Below are 24270 nucleotides of genomic sequence, written 5' to 3'. Positions count from 1 at the left end.
CCTCGCGCCCACCTAACCTTCTCAACCTTCACAGCAGCCCCATGAAGCAGGTCCATGTATTGTCCACATGTCACCTGAAGATGCAAGTTCCAGGAGCTCACACAGCTACTAAGCAGCAGCACTAAGACTGAAGCCAGGTTAATCCAGCTCCAGAGGAGATGTGCTCTTTCCACTCTGGATCTACAGATTGCCTCTGCACCCCTTTTTCCTCCTACCGAAATTATCCACGCTCAGGCTTCCCTGGTGATGCAGTGGTTGAGAGTCCACCTGCCGATGCAGGGGACGCGGGTTCGTGCCCCGGTCTGGGAGGATCCCACGTGCCGTGGAGCGGCTGGGCCCGTGAGCCATGGCCGCTGGACCTGCGCGTCTGGAGCCTGTGCTCCGCGACGGGAGAGGCCACAACAGTGAGAGGCCCGCGTACCGCAAAAAAAAAAATCCACGCCCAAGCTTGGCTTGGACAACATTTAGGAAAAACAACTGGTATCCACTAATCAAAGAGATCATCAGGGACTTTCCTGGTGGCGCAATGGTTAAGAATCCGCCTGCCAATGCAGGGGACACGGATTCGAGCCCTGGTCCGGGAAGATCCCACATGCCATGGAGCAGCTAAGCCCATGTGTCTCAACTACTGAGCCTGCGCTCTAGAGCCCATGAGCCCCAACTACTGAAGCCCACGCGCCCAGAGCCCGTGCTCGGCAACAAGAGAAGCCACTGCAATGAGAAACCCATGCACCGCAATGAAGAGTAGCCCCTGCTCGCCGCAACTAGAGAAAGCCCGCGCGCAGCAACAAAGACCCAACGCAGCCAAAAATAAATAAATTAAATTAAATTAAAAAGAGACGATCAATAGTAATGCTGAATGAAGAAGTTACTGAATTATTATGTCAATTTTCAAAAAGTTAATCAATCCTCAAATTAGAACTAGAGGAAGGAAGCTATACATGGCCTTCCAATAATGAAAACAGAAAAAATAAACCGATTACCCGGTCTGGTGGGGAAAAAGAAAGGTATAGAAGGGCCTAAAAATAGATGCCATGTTATCTCCACTTTAATAATAGCAGATTTGCACACATTCTCTTGGAAATGTCACCTAGGCAACCAGAAATACAAAGACAGAGATGTTTGGAAAAATATATGTATATGAATCTATTTTGCCATCTTCTGAACATAAATGATCACTATTGCAAGAAGAGGACGAAAACTAGGAGACTAAATAGTGGGGGAAAGGTAGGTACAGGAGAAAGTTTTGTAAGCAGGTGCCCAGTATAAAGAAGGGTAATAAGGTATAAAAGTAGGTCTCTATTTGTATAAGAAACCCTGACCTATTGCCTCAAATTTGGGTCAAGAATCTGCTAGGAGTGTTAAACATATTTTTTCTATGTTGTTGAAATCTCAAGTTTTTATCTAATAAAACAAAGGCAGACTAATACAAAAAAGGGTAGCCTGGCAAACTTTAAAACACATTTGGAAAACTATCTTAAGTCCCACTTAACTAGGGGGACCATATGTCGCTCTTCACCTGGATTGCCTAGGACATCCGTGTTTGTGCCTGTTGTTTTGTTATAATCATTAAAAAGCTCTCCTCCTTCACACTCAAAAGTGTCCTGGTGTGAACAATAAATTATGTGGTCACTATATTTAGCCAAGACATATTTCTTATCCGCTTAATGATGTGCTAGCTACTAGGTTGGGAACTTAGGTTAGCACCAAGACAATTCTGAAGATAGAATATCTGATCTCCAAAACACTACAATCTCGTTGAATAGACAAAAATAACACCCAAAACGACAGTGAAATAATGAAAACCTGATAATCATTGGTGTACTCTAGGCTGTAAGTGCCTTGGTTCAGATCAGAGACAAAGGAGACAGTGTATCCCCTCAAGTGGGGCACTACAGAGAACTAATGGCAAATGCCACCAGGCTTTACAAGCACTTACTGCATAGCAGGCACTGTGCCAAGCATGATGCCCACATGACGTCAGTTCATGCTCAAAACAACCCCAGAAGCGACGAACTATCATTATGCTCATTTTGCAGATGAGATGACTCACCCAAAGTCATGCCGGAGAATTCAAATGCCCAACTCCAAGCACACGTTCTCCACCACTGCGGTGTGGACACACTGCTTCCTGACTGCCAGCTTCTCCAGGAGTTGGTGCAGCAGTCACACGTTAGCAGAGCCATCAGCTGCTCTTTCAGCTCTGTAGCAGTGCAAGCTGTGGTCAAGCTCTGGCAGAGGGTTGCCAGATCTGTTAGGGCCCAGGCAAGCCCCAGAGGTCTCTGTGATCCTACTGAGGATCGAGGCTAGTGAGAAGACGGCAATGAGGGGTTTAGGAAAGCAGTGAAGGCTCCGCTCACAACATCAGGGAGCATTACCACCCTAGGCCTGAGGGCTAGAGGGGAAGGAGTGGCTAAAGGAATGCAGAGAGGATGGCTGCAGGCAGAGGATGCCTGGATGGAGCTGTGGCCTTCGGGCAACAGACAAGCCAGCCTGCAACATCCAACCCAGCAGGAGGGCACGGAGGAAATAACTACCCTACCTCACTCTCCTCCCACCCTCCCAACAATGGCTGGACCCACCATAGGCTGAATTACACTAGAAATCAGAAGACAAAGATGGACATTGATGCTGATGGTAGAGATCAGCCTCTCAGGGCACAGAGCCACGTGGATAAGGGAGGAAAGAGACACGGAGGACACAACAAGAGATGGCCAGCCTGCTCGCTGTCCTTGTCCCTACAGAAGAGTGTGCTTCAACTGCAGCACAGGAAACTGGCCTAGTCGCTCTTTGGGGGTCAAGAAGATGCCAGTAAGTCAGAAGACGCCATCCTCAGCATCTATGTGACTCCAAGGCCAGCTTCATGGGCAAGTGACCTGTGCAGTTACACAAGGCACTATGTTCAGAAGGGCTTCCTGCTTGATCTAATGCTCACTGACACCATCTTGAAATTCTTAATAACTTTTTTAACAGGGGCCTCACATTTTCATTTTGCACTGGGCCTCCTAAATTATGTAGCCAGTCTTGTGCAAGGCAAACCATTTTCTTCAGCTGGTGAGACTAAATTTTCTAAGCATCACCGTATGCCACGTATACTATTCAAAGCAAACAGACCCAAAGTTAATATTAACCAGAGTAACAATGTTATAGCAGAATATATAACATAATAAAGTGAAGGGACATTTTACCTTTTTTTTTTCTTTCCTCTTTCCCTTTTGAAGTCAAACTGCAAAGTGGCTGAGAAACCAAAATTAGCTGGCCCCTGGAGAGAAATGGACCTTAATTACAACTGCCTCTCCATAGCACAGAGGGAACGGATGTTGGCTCTTACCCAGTTAATGTGATCAACACAGACAAACAGAATAATTTACACCCTGGGGTGGACTCTCTTGATATATTCCACTTGATGAGTTGCAGCCATCAAATTAGCCAGGTAACTGCCAAAGCTACCCTTGACCTTGTCTTGTGTGCCTGATGTACACAGGCCCCAGTTTGGGACTCATTATTGAAAACACACGCATAAAAGCCTTGTTGATAGGCTGGTAACATTTACAAACCATATTTCTAAGCCAATGCTTTCTGAAGGACTAAAACTTGAGACTTTACTGCTTCTGCTTCATTTTCCTGAAAGACTCTAACATCTTTAGCCTTCCTCTGAGTAATTACAGTTTTAAAAGCATCTAGCAACCCCAGGTGAGAAGCCAGAACAGGAGCAGTGACTGCCCTTCTCCCATTCATTTCCTCCAAGCACGGGACAAAGCAAAGCACAGAAAACTTCCAGCAAGGCAGAGACCGAACTGGTTTTTGACAGCCTTTTTCACTCACCCCTTCATTTCAGAAATAAGGGATGGCAGATTCTAAGAATTTTGTTTGTTTGTCATTTAAAGTTAAAATAAAATTTCAATAGATCAAATCAAAAGCACGTACAAGACCTATACTCTATCAAGGAACCTATAGCCCAGGTGGTAAATCAAATCTATGGGCATCATGACAGAATCACAGGATCAAGGACTGCGGTGTACACTCATGAGCTCTGTTGTGGGTTGAATGGTGGCCCCAAAAAAGATATGTCTGCATCCTAAACCCAGGAACAGGCAAATATGATCTTATTTGAACAAAGGGTCTTTGCAGATATAATTAAGTTGAGGATCTTGAAATAAGACCATCCTGTAAAATGCAACTTAAAACCACAACGAGATAGCACCTCACCACTGTTAGAATGATCATTGTTAGAAAGACAAGAGATCACAAATGCCAGTGTGGATGTGAAGAAAAGGAAACCCCTGTGCACTGTTGGTGGGATTGTAAATTGGTACAGCCACTATGAAAAACAGTATGGAAGATCCTCAAAAAATTAAAAATAGAACTACCATATGGTCCAGCAATTTCATTTCTGGGAATATATACAAAGGAAATGAAAACACTAACTCAAAAAGATATCTGCAACCCCATGTTCATAGCAGCATTATTTACAATAGCCAAGACATAGGAACAACGTAAGTGTCCACTGATGATGAATGGATAAAGCTGTGGTATATATACACAGTGGAATGTTATTCAGCCATAAAACAATGAGAAAATCCTACCATTAGTAACAACATGGATGGACCCTGAAGGCATCATGCTAAATGAAATAAGTCAGACAGAGAAAGACAAGCATTATATATCACTTATATGTGGAATCTAAAAACAAACAAATTTTAAGAACCCCACCAAACTCATAGAAAAAGAGATCAGACTTCTTGTTACCAGAGGCAGAGGACAGGAGAAGAAGGAATTGGAGGAAGATGGTCAAAAGGTACAAACTTCAGTTATAAGATACATAAGCAGTAGGGACGGAACGTACAATATGATGTTATAGTTAACACTTCTGTGTGATGTATGGGAAAGATGTTAAGAGAATAAATCCTAAGAGTTCTCATCACAAGAGGAAACATTTTTTTTTCTTTTTGTGTTTCTTCTCTGTTTACTGTATAAATATGAGACGATGGATGTTAGCTGAACCTTTGTGGTAATCATTTCACACTACATGTAAATCAAAACATCATGCTGTACACCTTAAACTTATAGCGATGTATGTCAGCCTTTCTCAATAAAACTGGGGGGAAAATTATCTAGAATTATTATCCAGGTGAGCCCTAAATCCAATGACAGTTGTCCTTATAAGGTACACACAGAGGAGAGGAGGATGCAAGAGTGGGAGTGATGCAGCCTCAAGCCCAGAAATGCTGATAGCCACCAGAAACTAGGAGAAGCAAGCAAAGAATTCTCCTCCAGAGCCTCTGGAAAAAGCCTGGCCCTGCTGTTAACTTGATTTCAGACTTCTGGCCTCCAAAATCGTGAGAAAATAAATTTCTGTTATTTTCAGCCACCCAGTTTGTGGTATTTGTTGTAGAGGCCACAGGAAACTAATACAAGCCCTCAGCCACATCTCTCACCTGTGGCCTCAGCTTCACCTCTCAGGGAATGGAAAATATGACGCCTTCCAAAGCAGCCCTTCTGCTTTCACAGTGAGCCTAGTTCTGTCCCCAGAATAGGTCTTTTCCGCAATGCAGTACTACATGTATTTGGAGACCATAATAATCAGGCTCCCACAGAGCTTCTTCTGGCTACAGAGCCCCTCATGTCATGCCTCAGGGGAAATGAGCTCCACCTCCCACACACTAGACCCCGCCCTGTGCATTCCCCCCAGCCAGAATAGCAGGGAGGGAACTACCATCTCCTTTGTCCTCAACACTCTTCTCCTTCCAAGGTGGCCAAGTCTCATTAATGTTTAAGCAGCCAGGTTATGCTATAAACTCTTTTGAAACTTTGAACTAAAAACAAAACAAACTTACAGCTTTCTCACGTGTGTTTCACGGACATATCATCAACTATACAAAAAAGATTTTTTTATTGAAACATAACCAATCAGCTATGAAACATATCTAAAAAATGCCTGTTGTTGGGACTTCCCTGGTGGTCCAGTGGTTAAGAATCCATCTTGCAATGCAGGGGATGCCGCAGGGCAACTAAGCCCGCACGACACAACTAGAGAGCCCATGTGCCGCAACTACAGAGTCCATGTGCTCTGGAGCCCACGTGCTACAACTACAGAAGCCCGGCTACTCACAGCAACGAACAAAGAGCCCGTGCACCACAATGAAAGATCCGGCGTGCCACAACTAAGACCCGACGCAGCCAAAAAATATTAAAAAAAAAAATACACACTGTTATTTAGAGAAAAGGGGGGGGGTGATTTCTGAGCAGTCACTTACTCTAAATTTTGACAGCCTAGCTAAGTTTGCACAAATCAGGTTACTACCAAAGAATCAAAACACACAGGTTTCTGAAAAACCTAACATTCCAGATCCAACTAGATGTACAGAAGAAATGTTCCTGGGTTCAAATCCCAGCTCCACAACTTACTAGCTACTGATCTAGGGTAGGTCACTCAACCTCTTGATGCTTTAGTTCTCTTACCTGTAAAGGATAATCGTAAGGCTCCCTCTTGCCGGATTCTCTCTGCTTTGCCCTCCAGATCCAACCTCCTCCCTTCTCCACCCTGCTCTCAGCCCTGGGAGGCTGACTTCTATAGAAAAAAAGGTAGTCCCTGCATTTCTTGCCCTCTGGCTTCTGGTTGATTTGGCCAATTGGAAGACACCAGCAGATTAGAGGGGGGGAGAAAAGAGTGGCTGGGGACTTACTCACCTGGTGCCTCCCGGCCAGACCATACCTAGGCAGTAGCTGTATTCTTCTACTGAAGGGCAATTCCAGAAACTGCTCTTTCATGTCACCCTTTCAGGACTGCACACTCATCTAGCCAGTGTGGGTGACTTCCCTTAATTTGCCCACAACTTTATGAATATGGTAGTCCCCCATTATCCATGGGGAACACATTCCCAGCCCCCCAGTGGATGCCTGAAACCACAGATAGTGCTGAACCCTATATATACTATGATTTTTCCTATACATATGTAGCTATGGTAAAGCTTAATTAATAAGTTAGACACAGTTAGAGATTAACAACAATAACAAAATTGAACAGTTATAGCAATATACTGTAATAAAAGTTATGTGAATGTGATCTCTTTCCCTCTCTCAAAATATCTTAATTGTACAAATGTAACGCCTTTTCCATCTTAACTAAGCATTTATCATTCACTGGGGCCGTAACTTTTTTTTTTTCTTCAGAAAAAAATGCACCCATGCACAAATTTTGCACAGCATTTCAAGGGGGACTCACGCCTTCTTGGAGCCCAACAGGGACACCGTCCGTGAGGGTCGCAGGGCCGAGGTTAGGGGCTGTAACTTTTGCAGTTTGAGATATGATAGCAAAACTAGCACAGCACATATTTCTTTTTCCTTCTTCACAATTTCACGGATAGAGGATTCGTTCTTACCGTAAATCTCAGCAACCTCAGCATAAGGCTTTGTTTTCTTCCCTCGTTGAGAGCTTTCACCTTTTCACTTAAAGTAAGCACTTTACAGCTTCTCTTTGGCATATGAGAATTCCCAGCATCACTACCCTTGCGCTTCTGGGCCGTTATTAAGTAAAATAAGGATAACTTGAATACAAGAACTAAAATACCACGGAAGTGGATCTACTAAATGACTAACGGGCAGGATACGCTGGACAAAAAGACGATTCCGTCTTGGGCGGGGCGGAGCAAACTAACGCGAGATTTCATCACTACTCAAAATGGCGCACGATTTGAATTGTTTATTTCCAGATCTTCCACTTATTTTCGGACCATGGTAAATGAAACCTTAGAAAGCAAAACTGAGGATAAGCGAGAACTAGTATAGTCTTTTCATTAAACTTTCTTCAGTTGTACCCTTTTTGTGTGTGTGTGTGTGTGGTACACGGGCCTCTCACTGCTGCGGCCTCTCCCGTTGCGGAGCACAGGCTCCGGACGAGCAGGCTCAGCGGCCATGGCTCACGGGCCCAGCCTCTCCGCGGCATGTGGGATCTTCCCGTACCGGGGCACTAACCCGTGTCCCCTGCCTCGGCAGGCGGACTCTCAACCACTGCGCCACCAGGGAATCCCTTCGGGCTATTTTGAGTGATGCCGCTGTGAGCATAAACCCTATGAAAGGTTTATCAGCCACGGTCCTACAGGGAGGCAGACAACACACTCAAAAGGGTATAACTGTGCTTCCCTGGTGGCGCAGTGGTTGAGAGTCCGCCTGCCAATGCAGAGGACGCGGGTTCGTGCCCCGGTTTGAGAAAATCCCACATGCCGCGGAGCGGCTAGGCCCGTGAGCCATGGCCGCTGAGCCTGCGCGTCCGGAGCCTGTGCTCCGCAACGGAAGAGGCCGCAGCGGTGAGAGGCCCGCGTACCGAAAAAAGAAAAAAAAAAAGCCAAAAAGTAGAAGCAACCCAGGTGTCCATCGACAGATAAACGGATAAACAAATGTGGTATATGCATACAATGGAATATTAGCTTTAAGAAGAAAGGAAATTCTGACACGTGCTACAATATGAATAAACCTTGAAGACATTACGCTAAGTGAAATAAGCTAGTCACATAAGGACAAATATTGTATGATTCCACTTATATGAGGTACCCAGAGTAGTCAAATCCGTAGAAACAGAAAGTAGAATGAATGGTGGTGGCCAGGGTCTAGTGGGCACGAGGAAATTAAAAGTTTTTGTATAATGGGTATGGAGTTTCAGTTTGGGAAATTGAAAAAGTTCTGAAGATAGATGGTGGTGACGGTTGCACAACAACGTGAACGTACTTAATGCCACAAAACAGCACACTTAAAAATGGTTAAAATGGTAAACTTTATGCTATATATATTTAACCACAATTTTTAAACGTATTTAAGAAATATTAATTGCTCACCTATTACACAAAGCACCGCACTGGGGATACACAAACTGGAAGGTCACTGTCTCCATCAAGGGTGCTCAGCTCCTGCACTTCCCCCATATACCCCTCATTCCAGCAATCTGTTCCCTAATTATGTCTTGCACTTTCAAGCTGGAATACAAATTCCTTCAAGACAAGGGACTAGATCATACTCATCCAAATCCCTAGAACTTAACAAAATGTTGAGCACATCCTCAAAAATATTGGTTGAATAAGTGAGTAAAAATCTAGCCAAAGAAGTCTATGTTCTTTTTTTCCCAAGTCTTCTAGCCAGTCAGTACTTAACATTTCTTGAAGTTAGTTACCTATATTTTCAGAAATGAAAAGAGTAGAACCTCACGCTAAACTCACTTTAAATTGTTCTTTTGACAAACAATCCTACTAATTGCATAAATTGTGGGTTTTAAATCAGAACTCCTTTGTTTGCTAGCCATGTGTCCACGGACAAGTTATTGACTGCCCCTAAGCCTGTCATCTGTTAAGTGGGAATGCTGACATTACTATAGTGGACATCTATTGCTTTGTAATCCAAAATCTATTGGCCAATCTCCTGGTGACAGTATAACAATGTTGTGCTGGAGAAACACCCTTGCTCCTACTTCTTAGCCTATGGCTCAGGGATGAAACCCGCAACCAAGCCCAAGCCCTAGACTAGTGTAGAACTCAGGAATGCTGGGGTATTCTATCATGGTGATAGAGACAGAGGGACGGTGAGGACCAAGCCTGGCTGTCATTATTGCCTAATCCCAAACCCTGACAGACATCGCTAATTGACCACAGCACTCGTTCCTACTGAGCCTGGACCCAGCCTTGGATTCCTCTTCAACCCAGCTCTCCAGGCAGCCACTACCAATCAAATCAGTCAAAGATGACAGGCAAAATGAAACCAATTGTCTTAGCTCCAGAACAGCAGTTGGCAGTTTTTATGTAAAGTACAGTGTAGTAAGTATTTTAGGCATGGTCTCTAATGTATATTCTTCTTTGTGTTTTGATTTGTTGTGTTTTCAGCCCCTTAAAAATGTTAAAAAGCATTTTTTGATCGTTCAGCTTACCAAACCCCCTGCTCTGGAGCCTTGAAATCAGACTCTGGGGCTGTCCCAGAGATCCAGGCACCATCTTATCTCCCTCTGCAGGACTCCTGGGAGCTCAGTACTGGAGCACTTGGAAATGCCACCTCAGTCAGAAGTGCACACACAGAACACACTGAATTGCCTGAAAAGTACAGAGGAGCTTTGATGACAGGAGAGTTTCTGTTCTTATCACGCCAATCCCAGGGCAAGCTGACACCCACACTCTGGGGGAAGCTACAATCCAAGGAAGAGCTACAAAGCCCATGCACGTGCTGACCTTCACTTCTACTTCCAGAAGCAATTTCACCGCACAGCCCCTCAGACAGCCGAACACACTCATTCCCCACAGCCAATGTGAGGAAAGCAAGAGTTCAAATCACTACATTTCTCCATTGTTAGTCTAACTCCTTACAATTAAAAAAACACCTCTGAAATTGTTCCAAGAGACTGTGCCACATGTCTTTTGGCCAACCTTTGATTCCTTATTTATTCCTTATTTCCCAAAGCTTTTTTTTTTTTAATTGCAGAGTAGTATGTATAAAAGTTGGTTTGGTCCTCCTCTTTATTATTTTCCTTGTTTCTGGTTTTAGTGGAAAGGAATGAACTTTGCTTGACTGATGTTCATTCATTCATCCAATAAACAATTACTTATAATCCCAATCCACCTCTCAAGGCACTTGCAGGTAGGAAAGACAATTGCAGATGATAATGCAGAGTGATAGAAGGGGTAGGTGCAGGGTAACATTCCAGCATGAAGCAAGGGCAGCTCAGTCAGCTGTGGCGGTGATGAGTACCAGGAGGTCTGCTGGAAGGCAGTGTCACTGCAGCAGAGCAGGGAAGAATGCATAGGGGTTGACCAGACAAGGAAGGATGGGAGGATGGCAGGTGCTGAGACTCAGTGGCCTGAGTAAAGGCTACACATGGGGTTTGGGGGCGGAGGGAGTTGGGAGATGAAGCTGGCAAGGAGACCAGGGTAGGGTCATGAAGGCCTTGGATTCCAAACTCTATCCTGAAAGCCACAGAAAGCCTCTGAGGGAACTAAGCCGAATGACTGACTTAGATTTTTATTTTCAAAACAAGCATTCTAGTTGCAGTTTGGAGAACCCACTGGAGCAAGAGAGTCCTGATTTGGAGCAAGGAGCCCAGTGTGAAGGCAACTGGAGCAATTCAGGCAAGAAGTGATGAGGTTATGAACTAAATCAGTGACAGCAGGAAATGAGAGAAGGGGGAAAACATCAACAACAACAAAAATAAGAGCTCACATTTATGCAGCACTTTCTAATGACAAAGCACTGTGTGAAGTGCTTTTTGTGTATTAATTCACTTTATCTTCACAACAAGCCTGAGATAAGTTTGGTACCTATTGTCAACCACAGATCAGGAAACCCAGAGAGATTAAGGAGCCCAAGGTCTGAGAGCTATTTGTGTCCCAACCAGAAGTCACATCCAGCAGTCTGGCTGCAGAGTCCACTCTCCTCACAGCCCACTCTCCTAAGCACACCCACAGAGAGTGGATATTCAAGATGGGCGCTGAGTGGTTGAAATGGGGGAGACTCCAGGGCAATCTCCAGGGGCCTGGCTTGGGTACCTGAACATTTGGATTTCAGCTTCTTGAGCCTCCACTTCTGAAAGAAGCCCCATCCCCAAGTCTATATTTAGCCCTCAACCAGCATTCCCCATACACCCACACTCTCCCCATCACCCCACCACCCCTTTCTCCTTTGCAGTCCTTGCAGGCGCATTTGGAGTGAAAAACCTCACAAGCACTGCCAGTCAGGTCTGAGGAACCCCGACAGCAAAGTCTGCTCTTGGTAATCCAGAGGCTTAGGTCTATTATTTTCAAATCAGTCAGAACTGGGAAAACTTGGAGCAAGCCTGTGTGGTATCCTTCTCAGCAAGCAAGACCCTGGCAGCCCTACCTCTGTGTTTCCCACTAGTTGCCCTAGAGAGCAGAACGTGTACCATTATTTGGGGCCAGCGCTTAACAGAAGCACGTTCGCCTGGCCAGCAGCCTCAGACCCGCAGGAAGAAAGTGGCCCTGGCGGGGAGACCTTCAGAGAACCAAATGGCTTCTTTCTCCAGGCATGAGAGTTAAAGCAAGCATCTGCAGCAAGAAACTTGTGTTATTTCCTGCGGACAAGGAGACCTCCTGCCCCTCCCGGGCTGATCCAACCCACTTTGCACATCCTGCTTCTCTGGGAGCTAAAAATAAATCGGTATGCACTGAAAAACACTCAAACACATCTCCCCAGCACACCCCTTCCCGAGTTCCCGAGGGCAAGAGACCCAAATCTTTCAAGTCCTGAGTCCAAAATGCAGACCACTTCCTCGTCTGCGTTCCACTGGCGCCTGTTGGTGGTTCCCAAAGCCCCCTCCCCACGCGCCCACCCCTCGCAAGTTACTCCTGCGGCCTCTGAGGGCCGACTCTGAGGCCCGGGAACCCGCGAGTGCCCTCGACCCCCACCTCCTCCCCCGACCCCGGGAGGGATGCTTCCGGTGTCCCGGGCCACCAGGCGCACCAACGCCCCCTTCCGACCCAGCACGTCCCCTTCCGACCCAGCGCGGCCCCAACCTGCCTGCCCTGTGCGCCTCTGCGCGTCCCTCTGCAAAGTTGCTCTCTTTTTCTGCCACCATCTTCAGGGTCTTTGGTTTTGTTTTATTTTCCCTCAGAGGCACTGAAGGAAGGACGGAGGAATTGACAGGATGAGCTGCAGCCGGGAAGGGCTGCGGGGACCAGGTCTCCGGGACCGCGCGCTCCTCGCGCCCACCCCTGCGCCCGCCGCGCCCCGAGCGCGCCGGTCCCCCTAGCAGCCGCTCCCGGTGCCACCACCCCCGCACACCCGCCAGGCTGCAACTCCGACTACGCTCTCGCTCCGGAGAAGCGGACGGAAGGCGCTGCGACTCACCGCCTCGGCCGCTCCCAGCGTCTGTGCCGCCGCGCCTGAGGCGGCGGCGGCGGCGGCGCCTTCCCTCCGCCCGCCTCCCCCGGGACAGCACAGCCGCCCGCCGCGCCCCCCTCCCCAGCCTGGCTCGCCGCCTCCCCCCCTCGCGGCCGCCGACCCACCTCCCCACTGCGGCCCCGCAGGCAGCCTTTCCTGGGTGGGCGGACGGCTGGGGTGCAGAGGGCCAAGCTGAGGCGCGCGCGCGGTTTGCAGGTGCAGTGGACACCCCGATGTTGTGCTGGTGCAGCCGCTAGGCTTATTATCCCCGTTATACACGCTAGTCCTAGCCCACCGCCAGGCTTCTAGGCAGTCTACACTGCTGCTTTCTAAGCGGTGCCATTTGTTTAGGGTCGTGGGAAGGTCAGATTCAACGTAGAGCACCTTCTTCCAGGCTTCGATTGGGAGATCCTGGGGTCCCTGCTACGCAGCAGTGAAGTTCAAGGGAGTCTTGGAAGGACGAGCCCGCAAGGAGGGACGGGCTGCTTTGCCTCATCAGTGTTTTCTTTACCAGAGCTTAGCAAAAAGCTGGGAAGAAGGACATCTAAGGGATCTCTTCCCCCCTCGTTTCCCCCACCTCCTGTAGCCCACCGCAGAATGTCACCAAATCTTCCATCTCCACTGGAGATGATAAGAGGCAAATGTCTTGACAATTTATTCAACCAATATTTATCAAGTGACTGCCATCACATGTTCCTGTCCTGCTGCGTTGGCCACTCAGGACCTCTCAAAAAGCTACTGTAACTTCCTATACTTGTCAACTGCAGCAACATTTCCAGAACCCACAGAAGATCTCAATAGCAAGTCAAATTCATTGATTAAAAAAACTTGCTGGTAAAAATAACAAAAAGGCACCATGTAAAGCTGTAAAGGCACCATGACTTGTCCATGCTTGTTATAATGATTACAAAATCTTTTAATATGACTAGTAGTTGTAGAAATGACCGTCACATTTAGGTTCATACATCTGCCAACTCTGATTTGAAAATCACGGAAAATGTTCCCCTGACCAAAGCCATCCTCTTAGTTCTTAGTTCTGCCTTCCATTTCCACATCATTTACTCCTTCAGGCAAAGCTTACAAAACCAAAGACATCTGAGAGGCCATTAAACCATTTATGGGATACTAAAATTTGTTCCAGATTGGATTAGCAGATTAGCTCAGTGTTTTTGCCTCTCTGGGTACACTTTGGAATCACCTAGGGAGTCAGATTTTTTTGTTCGTTTTTTAGTGGTAGGCCTCGCCCCACACCCATAGATTCTGATTTAACTGCTTGGGGTGCAGCCTTGCTTAGGGATGCTTTACAAGGGCCCCAGGAGATTCTGATGTGCAGCCAGGGTTGGAAACCCAGGGATTAGCCAATCATCAAACTGAGCCTGAGGCAATGGGATGACAAACCAAAAAGTTTTGACGCAAGGAAAGGTCTGAGCAGGTGCTGCAAACCTCAAACGTCCCTAAGGGATTAAAAAGAAATAACAAGTGACTTAGCCTGGTTGCACACGGCCAAACTGGCAAGGACTTCAAGGACATAAAGCACAGTCTCATTTTTCCACATGGGAAATGCAGATCCAGTGTGGCCACTCAAGTTGGGGATTTTTTCATTTTGTTTTGTTTTTCCTCCACAGAGAAGCCAAAAACCTACATTTAATGTGAACTCTTTTAATTTTAAAATGTTGGTAACTAATTAAAAAAATATTTTTAAAAAGAAGAGTTTATAGGCCACAAGGGGTCCCTAGGTCATCATTTTGTCACCTGTGGCCTGCACAGTTTAGACCTGGTCATTGCCTACAGACTACAGGAAGAACCCTGGTGAGTAGAAGGTGGCAGTGCTTTGGGTGGAGGTGTCTCTGAGAGAGAATGATTTAAAAACCCACTTTTATTTTTTTAATTTTGCTTTAATGATCTCTGCTTTTTAGAAAAAAAAAAAAAGCTTTGTTAAAATATAACTCATACATACAATTCACCGATTTCAAGTATCCAATTTGATGTTTTTAGTATATTCATAGAGTTGTACAACTATCACCACAATCAATTTTAGAACTGATTTTGATCACCCCCAAAAGAAATGCTGTGTTTATTAGCACTCATTCCCTTTATTCTCCCAACCCCCAGCCTCTGGCAACCACTAATCTACTTTCTCTATAGATTTGCCTATTATGTACATTTCATATAAATGAAGTCTTCATACAATATGAAGTATTTTGTGACTGCTTTCTTTCACTTAGCATAATGTTGTCAAGGTTCATCCATGTCATCAGTACTTCATTCCTTTTTATGAACAAATAATGTCCCATGGCATAGATATATCATATTATGTTCATCCATTTTTCAGTTGATGAACATTTGGGTTGTTTCCACTTTGGGGCTATTATAAATAATGTGGCTATGAACATTTGTGTATGCCTTTATTGTGTGGATGTATGTTTTTATTTCTCTTGGGTGTCTATTTAGGAGTGGAATTGCTGAGTCACATAGTAACTCTAAGTTTGACATTTTGAGGAACTGCTACACTGGTTTCCAAAGCAGCTGTACCATTTTACATTCTCACCAGCAGTGTGTGAATGTTCCAGTTTCTCCACATCCTTGCCAACACTTGTTATTTGCCATTTTTCAAGTTTATACCATCCTAGTGGCCATGAAGTGGTATCTCATTGTGGTTCTGATTTGCATTTTCCTAACAGCTAATGATGTTGGTCATCTTCTCATGTGCTTATCTTCTCTGCAGAAATGTCTATTCAGATCCTTTACCCATTTTTTTAAAGTCAGTTATTTGTCTTTTTTACTCATTATTATTTATTATTCAGGTATAAGTGTTCTTTATATAATCTGGATATGAGTCAGATATATACTTTGTAAATAATTCCTCCCATTCTGTGGGTTATCTTTCCATTTCCTTTGAAAGAAAAAAGTTTTCCATTTTGAAGAAGCATGAATTATCTATGTTTTCTTTTGTTGCTTGGACTTTTGGTGTTATATCTAAAAGGCTTTGCCTAATTCAAGGGCACAAGATTTATGCCTAAACATTGGACCCTACTTTTTACAATGCTCTTTAACGGTGTGATATTGGAAACTGGGAACGCTGAAACAACTGGCCTTGAGCCCATGGTCAGAGTCTCCCACTTCCAGAGTTTTAATGTGCTGGGACCACTCTCACCATGGCATTTGGTCAACTTTGGGCACTTAATTGCAATTTTTTGTCAAGGAAGCAACTGAGTGTGTAAATTTGGGGCTAGCTAGGTCAATAGTGGCATGCATTCATTCATCTACTCCACAAATATTTCCTAAGGGCCTCCAATGTGCTTTAAACTGTTCTAGGTTCTCAGGATATAGCGCTAAACAAGGCAGACAAGATTCATGTTCTGGTGGGGCTTCTAGCTTAATGAGATAGAAAATAGATGACAGATGATAGATACATAGATAGAGCACATAAGATCCATAGCAAATGAGTGCTATGTCAAGAATTCACATAGAGTGATAAGCTGGAACAACTAGGGAAAGAGCCAGGCAGAGGAAACAGAGTGCCAAAGATCTAATTTGAGGGGAGAAATACACAGCTTATTCTGGGAACACAAAGAAACCTAACGTGACTGAAGCTTATTGGGTGTCTTTGGCTGAACTACCTAGAAAGACAGGCCCAAGCAAATGGTTAGGTGACAAGACTATAGGGAAGTGAAATCTCAGGAAAGGATGGAGAGAAAAGAGGAGTGAGTCAGGAAGAGAGGGAAAGCAACTACAAAGAGTTGTGTTACACAGCTGGTGATGGTTGCCAGAGTCGGCAGGAAGCACCATGAATTTGTAGGAGGTGGCATGGAGGTATCAGTGGATAGGCTAAAGAAGGATTCAAAAGGAAGATGCTGATTTCTGGTCTACAGAGCAGCAGTGTAATGCTTCTGAAGCTTCAAACATCTGTCGGGGGTCAGGGGAAAGAGTTCTGGTGTGGTAGAAAGAGAGAACATTTATTTGCAGGCTCCTTTCTCTCATTGCTCAATGTTAACTGATTGGCACTTCTGGTTGCATGTGAATGGTCACCAAATAGGTGTCTGGGCAGACTAGGGAAGTCCCAAGGTGGAAGGCAAAAGGCATATGGCAGGAGGTGCAGCACTGTTGGGCTGTAACCAAGAGCAACTTGAGAGATTCAACCCAAGGTAGTGACAGAAGTAGCAGCAACCTGGCTCCATGACCACAGTCATAGCACAGACCATTGCTGGATTTGCTCTAGGAAATTGGTGTCTCATCATCCATTGAGTTGATGCATAAAATGAGTTCAATACAGCGGGCAAGGGGGAGAGTGAGGGACAATGTGGTCAGAGAGTGGCAGGACCAGGCCATGCACTGCTTTGCAGGTCAGGATAAAGAACACAAAATTTATTCTAGTTTGGAATTTACTCTAAGAACAATACAAAGCCATTGAAGGCTCTTTGTAAATTTATTTTTTAAATATATGTACAGTAAAAGTCACTTTTTAAAGGAACAGTTCGGCAAATTTTGATAAATCCATTACCACCATCAAAATTCAAAATGGTGCCATTGCTCCAAATATGCTGCTGCCCCTTATAGTCAAGCCCTCCCCCTAACCCTAACCCCTGGAAACTACTGATGTGTTTTTTGCCTCACAGTTTTGTCTGTTCGAAATGTCGTATCAGTGGGATCATACAGTATGTACCCTTTCAAGATTGGCTTCCTTCACTGAGTATAAGGCATGTGAGATTCACCTGTGTTGTTGAGTCCATCAGTGGTTTATGCCTTCTTATTGTATGAATGTACTACAAGTTATTTATCAACTCACAGTTGAAGGAAGTTTAGGTTATTTCCAGTTCAGGGAAGTTATGAATAAAGCAACTGTAAATATTGGCCTACAGGTTTTTGTGTGAATAGAAGTTATCATTTCACTTGGGTAAATACGTAGGACTGGGTTTGCTGGTTCCCACAGTGAGCGTATGTTTACCTATAAAAGAAACTACCAAACTGCCTTTGACATTGCGTTCCCAGTAGCAATATACGAGGGTTCAGTTGTTCTGTATTCATTCCAGGACGTGATACAGCTAGGTGTTTGTTTCTTTGTTTTGTTTTAAACCATTTTAAATGGTGTGTAGTAGCTTTAATTTCTATTTCGCTAATAATTAAGACGTTGAGCATCTTTTCATGTGCTTATTTGCCACCTATTTAATTCCATTGTAGTATCTTTTCAAAAATTTTCTATTTCTTAATTGGTTCATTTGCTTGCTTTTTGATAAGTTTTAAGTATCCTTTATATATAGTGGATACAAATCCTTTGTCAGTTAGGTCCAAATATTTTTCTTCCACTGGGCAGAGTATCTGTTCATCCTCTTATCATGATCCTTCACATAGCAAAAGTTTTCATTTTGATGAAGTCTAATTTATCAATTTTTCCCTTTATGTATCATACTTATGGTATCATATCTAATAACTCTGCCTAATCTCAAGTCACAAAGGTTTTCTCCTAAAAGTTTTATAGTTTTAGGTTTTATATTTATGTCTATGATCCATTTTTAGTTCATTTTTGTACAACGTATAAGGTATGGGTCAAGGTTCATATTTTTGCTTATGGATATCCAATAGTTCCTACACTATTGAAAAGACTACGTTTTTCTCCATTTAATCACCTTGCACCTTTCTCAAAAATCAATTAACCCTATCTGTGTGGATTTAGTTCTGACTCACAATTCTGTTCCAATGATCCATGTGTCTGTTCTTTTGCCAGTACCACACTGTCTTGATTATTGTGGGTTTTTAATGAGTCTTGAAATCAAGTGATACAAGTCCTCCAACTTTGTCCTTCTTTTTCAAAACTGTCTTAGCTTTCTGATTTATTTTTCCTTTTCACATACACTTTCGAATCACTGTGTCACTATCTACAAAATCCCTACTGATATTTTTATTGTGATTGCATTAAAACTATAGATCAATTTGGGGAGAATTAACATCTTAAAAATGTTCAGTCTTATAATCCATGAACATGATAAATATCTCTATTTAAGTCTTCTTTGATTTCTTTCATTATTGAGTATAAACATCCTGCACATTTTTGTTAGTCTTATAACTGTATTTCTTTTCCGGTGTGCTATTGAACATGTAAATTTCAATCTTCAATTGTTTAAGGCTTAACATGTAGAAATATGATTGGTTTTTGTATATCGACTTTTATCCTATGAATCTGATAAACTCACTCACTATTTCTAAGAATTTCTTTGTCGAATCCTTGGGGTTTTCTATGAAGACAATCATGCATTTGTGAATAGTTTTATTTCTTCTTTTCTAATCTCTATGGTTTTTATTTCTTTTTCTTATCTTTTTGTAGTTTCCAGAACTTTCAGTTCTATGCTGAAGGGGCAAGAGCAGACATCCCTGCCTTACTCCTGATTGTAGGGGGAAAGTATTCAGTCTGATTAGGAGGGTACTTTAGGTTGTGTCTCATGAAGGGAATAAGTGGTGTATCCTCTATGTATTCTAGAATCAGTATCTTAAAAGGAACCCACACATACACTCCACTGGTGATTCTGATGTCCAGATAGATTTGGAGACCACCAATCTGGAGACCACTAGTCTCTTTGCACACTTCTGGCTCTTAAATTCTATGAGACCAGCTCTTTTATTCAACAACGAATATTTATTCAGTGTTTTCTATATGCCAGGTGGAGTTTTAGGCCCTCTACACACAAAAATTAAAGCTCGGTATGTGCTCTTACCACCTTAAGTCTTATGGGGAAGACTCACACGTCTGTCTGTGTTACAATGCAGTGTTAATGCTCTAATGGAGGTATATGCTTGCTCTACCTGCTCTTAATTTCCTAGATCCTTGAAGAAGGAGAGAACACCTGCCTACTGAGATCTAACTGACGCTATATTCCTCATAGCCACCTAAGAGCCAGTCTTTTCTGGATTTTACCCACAGAGGAGTCTTCCTCTTGTTATAAAGCCTGAAAATTTGTGGATTCCCCTTGAGATAATTTGAGCCTGTCATCTTAATTAGGCTTTTTAATTTCCCCTCAGAACTCTTTTTTCCTCTTCAACAAGCTCCGTAAAAGGATCTTATCTCTTTTAAGTGTCTCTTCCTTCATTTCCAATCAGGGTGATCACATCTTTACACCTTATATCTAGATCATGTTTTTTAACTCCTACATGTGTGTTTAATAATACATCTTCGGGCTTCCCTGGTGGCGCAGTGGTTGAGAGTCTGCCTGCCAATGCAGGGGACACACGTTCGAGCCCTGATCTGGGAAGATCCCACGTGCCACGGAGCAACTGGGCCCGTGAGCTACAAATACTGAGCTCTGTGCATCTGGAGCCTGTGCTCCGCAGCAAGAGAGGCCGCGACAGTGAGAGGCCCGCGCACCGCGATGAAGAGTAGCCCCCGCTTGCCACAACTAGAGAAAGCCCTCGCACAGAAACGAAGACCCAACACAGCCAAAAATAAATAAATGAATAAATAAATTTAAAAAAAAAAAATAATACATCTTCATTTAATTATAGCTCATGCGCACTAGCTAAGGATATGCTTATATACCCCAGCAAAATCACAGTATCATTGGGGGGAGGGAGGGTATAAAAGTTTTTACATTAAAATGGCTTATTCACTGCTGCCAACACAGTATTACTTCAGTACTACACTTCATCTCCAAAGTACCTTTGTGAAAAAGTAGGCTAGTAATTTTTTGACAGTGGTAGCTGAATGATCAGTTATTTTCTAAATGCTCTCATTAATAATGACTTTCTAAAATAAAAAATTTTCATCAATTGATACATTTAGTAATACTATTTTTGTTTAGTCTAAAAGTGTCCATAGAAAACAAACAGTAGGATGTCCCAAAAGTTTGAAGCAAATGTTATGGGAGAAACTGACGCAGTTGAGAAAACTTTAGTGTGAACTTTTGTGGTTTTTATATGATTAGGAAAAAACTCATTTTTCACTCTTAATGGTAACACGCTTCAACCCAGTCTTTTACTGGGAAGCTTCTTCTGTGCCAGACATGAAGGAGTTACTAAGATATATAAGCTAGTCCCCCTACTGTCAGGGAACTCTGTTTAATAGAGGAAAGAGACACATAAACAGATGGTGACATTGCAATGTGGGATGTGCTATGGTCCAGGAAGGACAGGCTTCTGTGGGAGTTCAAAGAGGGTTCTCTAATCCCGAGCCAAGGGGAGCAAGCATAAGTAAGGTCTGAAATAAAACTAGCTAACATTCACTGAGTATTTGGCATGGGCCAAGCACGCTTTTAAGCACATGGCACATGTTAGCACATCTAATCTTCACCAAAAGCCCATGAGGAAGGGCTATTACCCCACTATTACCCCACTATCTAATGAGGCTTTTTAAAAGGTTGGTGACTTGCCCAAGGTTACATAGCTCTGAAGATACAGGGTTGGAATCCAGAATAAGGTCATTAAGCATAATAATGGCCCCTCGAAGATGACCACGTCCTGGGGTTTCCCTGGTGGCACAGTGGTTGGGGGTCCGCCTGCTGATGCAGGGGACGCGGGTTCGTGCCCCGGTCCGGGAGGATCCCACATGCCGCGGAGCGGCTGGGCCCGTGAGCCATGGCCGCTGAGCCTGCGCGTCGGGAGCCTGTGCTCCGCGATGGGTGGGGCCACAACGGTGAGAGGCCCGTGTACGGCAAAAAAAAAAAAAAAAAAAAATGACCTAATCCTCAGGACCTATAAATATATAACCCTACAGGGCAAAGGGGAAGTAAAGATACAGATGGAATTAAGATTACTAATCCATAGGCCTTAAATAGGGAGATTATCCTAGATTATCCAGGTGGGCCAATATAACCACAAGGGTCCTTAGAAGTAGAAGAGGGGGAGCAGAAGAAGAAGCAGAGGGAGATCTGAGCTACAGAAAACAGTCAGACAGAGATGCAGCTCTGCTGGCTGTGAAGATGAAAGAAGGGATCCCAGAGTGGAGGAATGTAGGTGGCCTCTAAAAGCAGGAAAAGACAAGGAGACAGATTTTTCCCTAGAGCCTTTGGAAAGGAAAACAGCCGTGCCAACACCTTGATTTCAGCCCAGTGAGTCCCATTCCAGACCTCTGAACTCCAGAACTGTAAGATAATAAATTCGTGGTTTTTTTAATTTATTTATTTATTTATTTTTAGGCCACACCGTGCATCATGTGGGATCTTAGTTCCCCAACCAGGGATTGAACCAATGCCCCTGGCATTGGGAGCATGGAGTCTTAACCAGTGGACCACCAGGGAAGTCAATTTATGTTGTTTCAAGCCACCAAGTCTGTGGTAATTTGTTACAGCAGCAGTAGGGAACTAATACACAGGCCCGGGTCTTTCTCATTTAAGAGCACAAGGCTTTGACTCCAGAACACTTTTCCTGAGATTTAACTTAGAAGAATGTAAGCCAATATTTTTGCATGTGTAGCTTGGAATATTGGGCCCTAAATTCCTTACCTCATTCTCATCCACTATTAGAGGCAGCACCCACCTTCCGACCCTCATTCATCGCCCAGAGACCCTCCTTGTACTTTCTCCCTATGCCCTTGGCATTTCTCAGAGCATCTTTAATTCATCTGCAAACTACAAAGATTCATTGTGTACTGATTTTCTCCTAGAACATGACCCAAACTGCCAAAGGAAAACCATACGCACAGTGCCATGATCAGAGGGGAGAAATGTGTTCATCAAACACCATGACTAATCCTATCAGCCAGGATGTCACTGCCCGGACCTGCAATTTTTGTTTAGGGTGGAGGAAAACCTAAGAAGTACCTAGTAACCTTGACAGAAGGCAGAGGTTTGCTGCATTCAGTTATACCTCAAAACATACTTGGTTTCGTTCAAGGCAAGTATACCAAAGGAAGAAGAAAATAGCTTCCCTCCCTGCATGTCCAGGCTGCTACCTTGCCCTGCCTGCAGCTCTTCAAGAATGAGTGAAGAGGAGAATCCGGCTCAGGGTACAGGAGACCATGTTTGCTCTCTATTGTTGGCTGCACAGATGCCAAGACCATGAGAGCAGGTGAAATGGAGGCTCTCTCCTGACTGCTTACTCAGGCATCAGCCAGTGATCATTACATCATCTTTGCAGTTCATCTCCCAGCCTTCAACATGTTCTCTGGGTCTCTTGTCAAGGGGCAACCAGAATGAAGTGCAGTTCACTGAGAGGATCCTTCTGACAAGGCAGCCGAAGGTGATGAGCACCAATGTTGAGGTCACAGCTGTGTGCTGGAGTCGTGAGAAATGACTGATAATAGGAATATGGCAAGGCAGTGGACGTATTTACACAACAGAAATAGACAAAGGCTACAAATCAGGCTACAAAACAGGACACCAAAGGGTCATGCTGACTGTATGCATTTTAAGACATTATGTCTATTTACTTGCTTTTGAAAACCAGCACCACAGATTCATGCCATTCAGCCTGTAGACCATGAAGACAGAAAACAAAGGACAGTCAGTCACCAAGAAAAATACAGCTTCCACGCCCAAGCACTACTCTTCAACAATTCCTTAAATCTCCATGGGAGTTTGGAGTTCAAGTACCAAATATCTATAAAAGAATTAAGATAAAAACCTAGTATGTTACACTAGAAGCTCTCCCTGGGGTTCAGGGGAAAGAGAGGCTATTTGGTAAAAATCAGAGAAGTCTTCATGAAGGAATTGATTGGGGCTTTAATCCTATTTTACCGTCAATTACAGAGCACTTCCCATGGGCAAAACCCTGTTCTAGTTTCTGTGGGGACACAAAGATGAATCTGGATGTGGGCCCTCTCCCAGAAAAGTTTGACTTTGAGGGACCTCCAAGAAGGACCTCTGGGCATCGTGGCTCTCATTTGGGAGCTGTGCCAAGATGGTTTTCCTTGATTCCCGCTGCTCCCCCATTTTCAGTTTTTCTCTCCTTGGCACCCTAACTTGACCTGTTCCTTTGTTTCTGTCTTCTCAGATTTTTGGACTTCATATCACATGCCCAAAGACTTCCATGCTCTCAGCTCACATGCCAGCCCCTCACCACACCCTAAAGCAGCCCCCATTCACACCATTCACATAAGCACACAGAGGTACAGATACGCTTTATCACATCATTCAATTTATTTCTTTTGTGGCAGTTATCATAACCTGTACTTCGGTCATTTATTTGTTTACTTTTTTATTGTCTGTTCTACCACCACCGCCTGCCACTAGGTAAGTTCTCTAAAGGGCAGGGACCTTACCACCATTGCTCTAATACCTATTGCCACGCCTGTGCATTCAACAATAAATCTTTAATTAATCAATACAAATATAAATGAATTGCAATGATTGGACCTCAGAGGAGGGGGTGGTTACATCCAACCAGAAAGACTTTATAGAAGAAGTAGATTTTGAGCTGAACCTTGAAGGATGGGTAGGATTTGAGAGGCAGAGGGTACAGAGTGAGTAACAACGTGCAGCA

General features: G+C 44.1%; 1 protein-coding gene across 7 annotated transcripts in view; it reads right to left on the bottom strand.

Annotated features, from left to right (window-relative positions):
• The window catches only part of NCALD (neurocalcin delta), a 430559-nt gene extending 417660 nt beyond the window's left edge, over positions 1 to 12899 (bottom strand). For 2 of the 7 annotated variants that reach the window (XM_079901534.1, XM_079901526.1), the window contains exon 1: positions 7383 to 7622. The gene's annotated coding sequence lies outside the window, so the exon portion shown is untranslated. Of the gene's footprint in view, positions 1 to 7382; positions 7623 to 12834 lie in introns of those variants that run through there. The other 5 variants (XM_079901529.1, XM_079901523.1, XM_079901525.1 and 2 more) reach the window with 4 other exon arrangements.
• Between the last annotated feature and the right edge of the window lie 11371 nt (positions 12900 to 24270).

The sequence above is a fragment of the Stenella coeruleoalba genome (genome assembly GCF_951394435.1).
Source record: "Stenella coeruleoalba genome assembly, chromosome: 17".
Lineage (NCBI taxonomy): Eukaryota > Metazoa > Chordata > Mammalia > Artiodactyla > Delphinidae > Stenella > Stenella coeruleoalba.
This window is presented reverse-complemented; position numbering and strand designations above follow the sequence as displayed.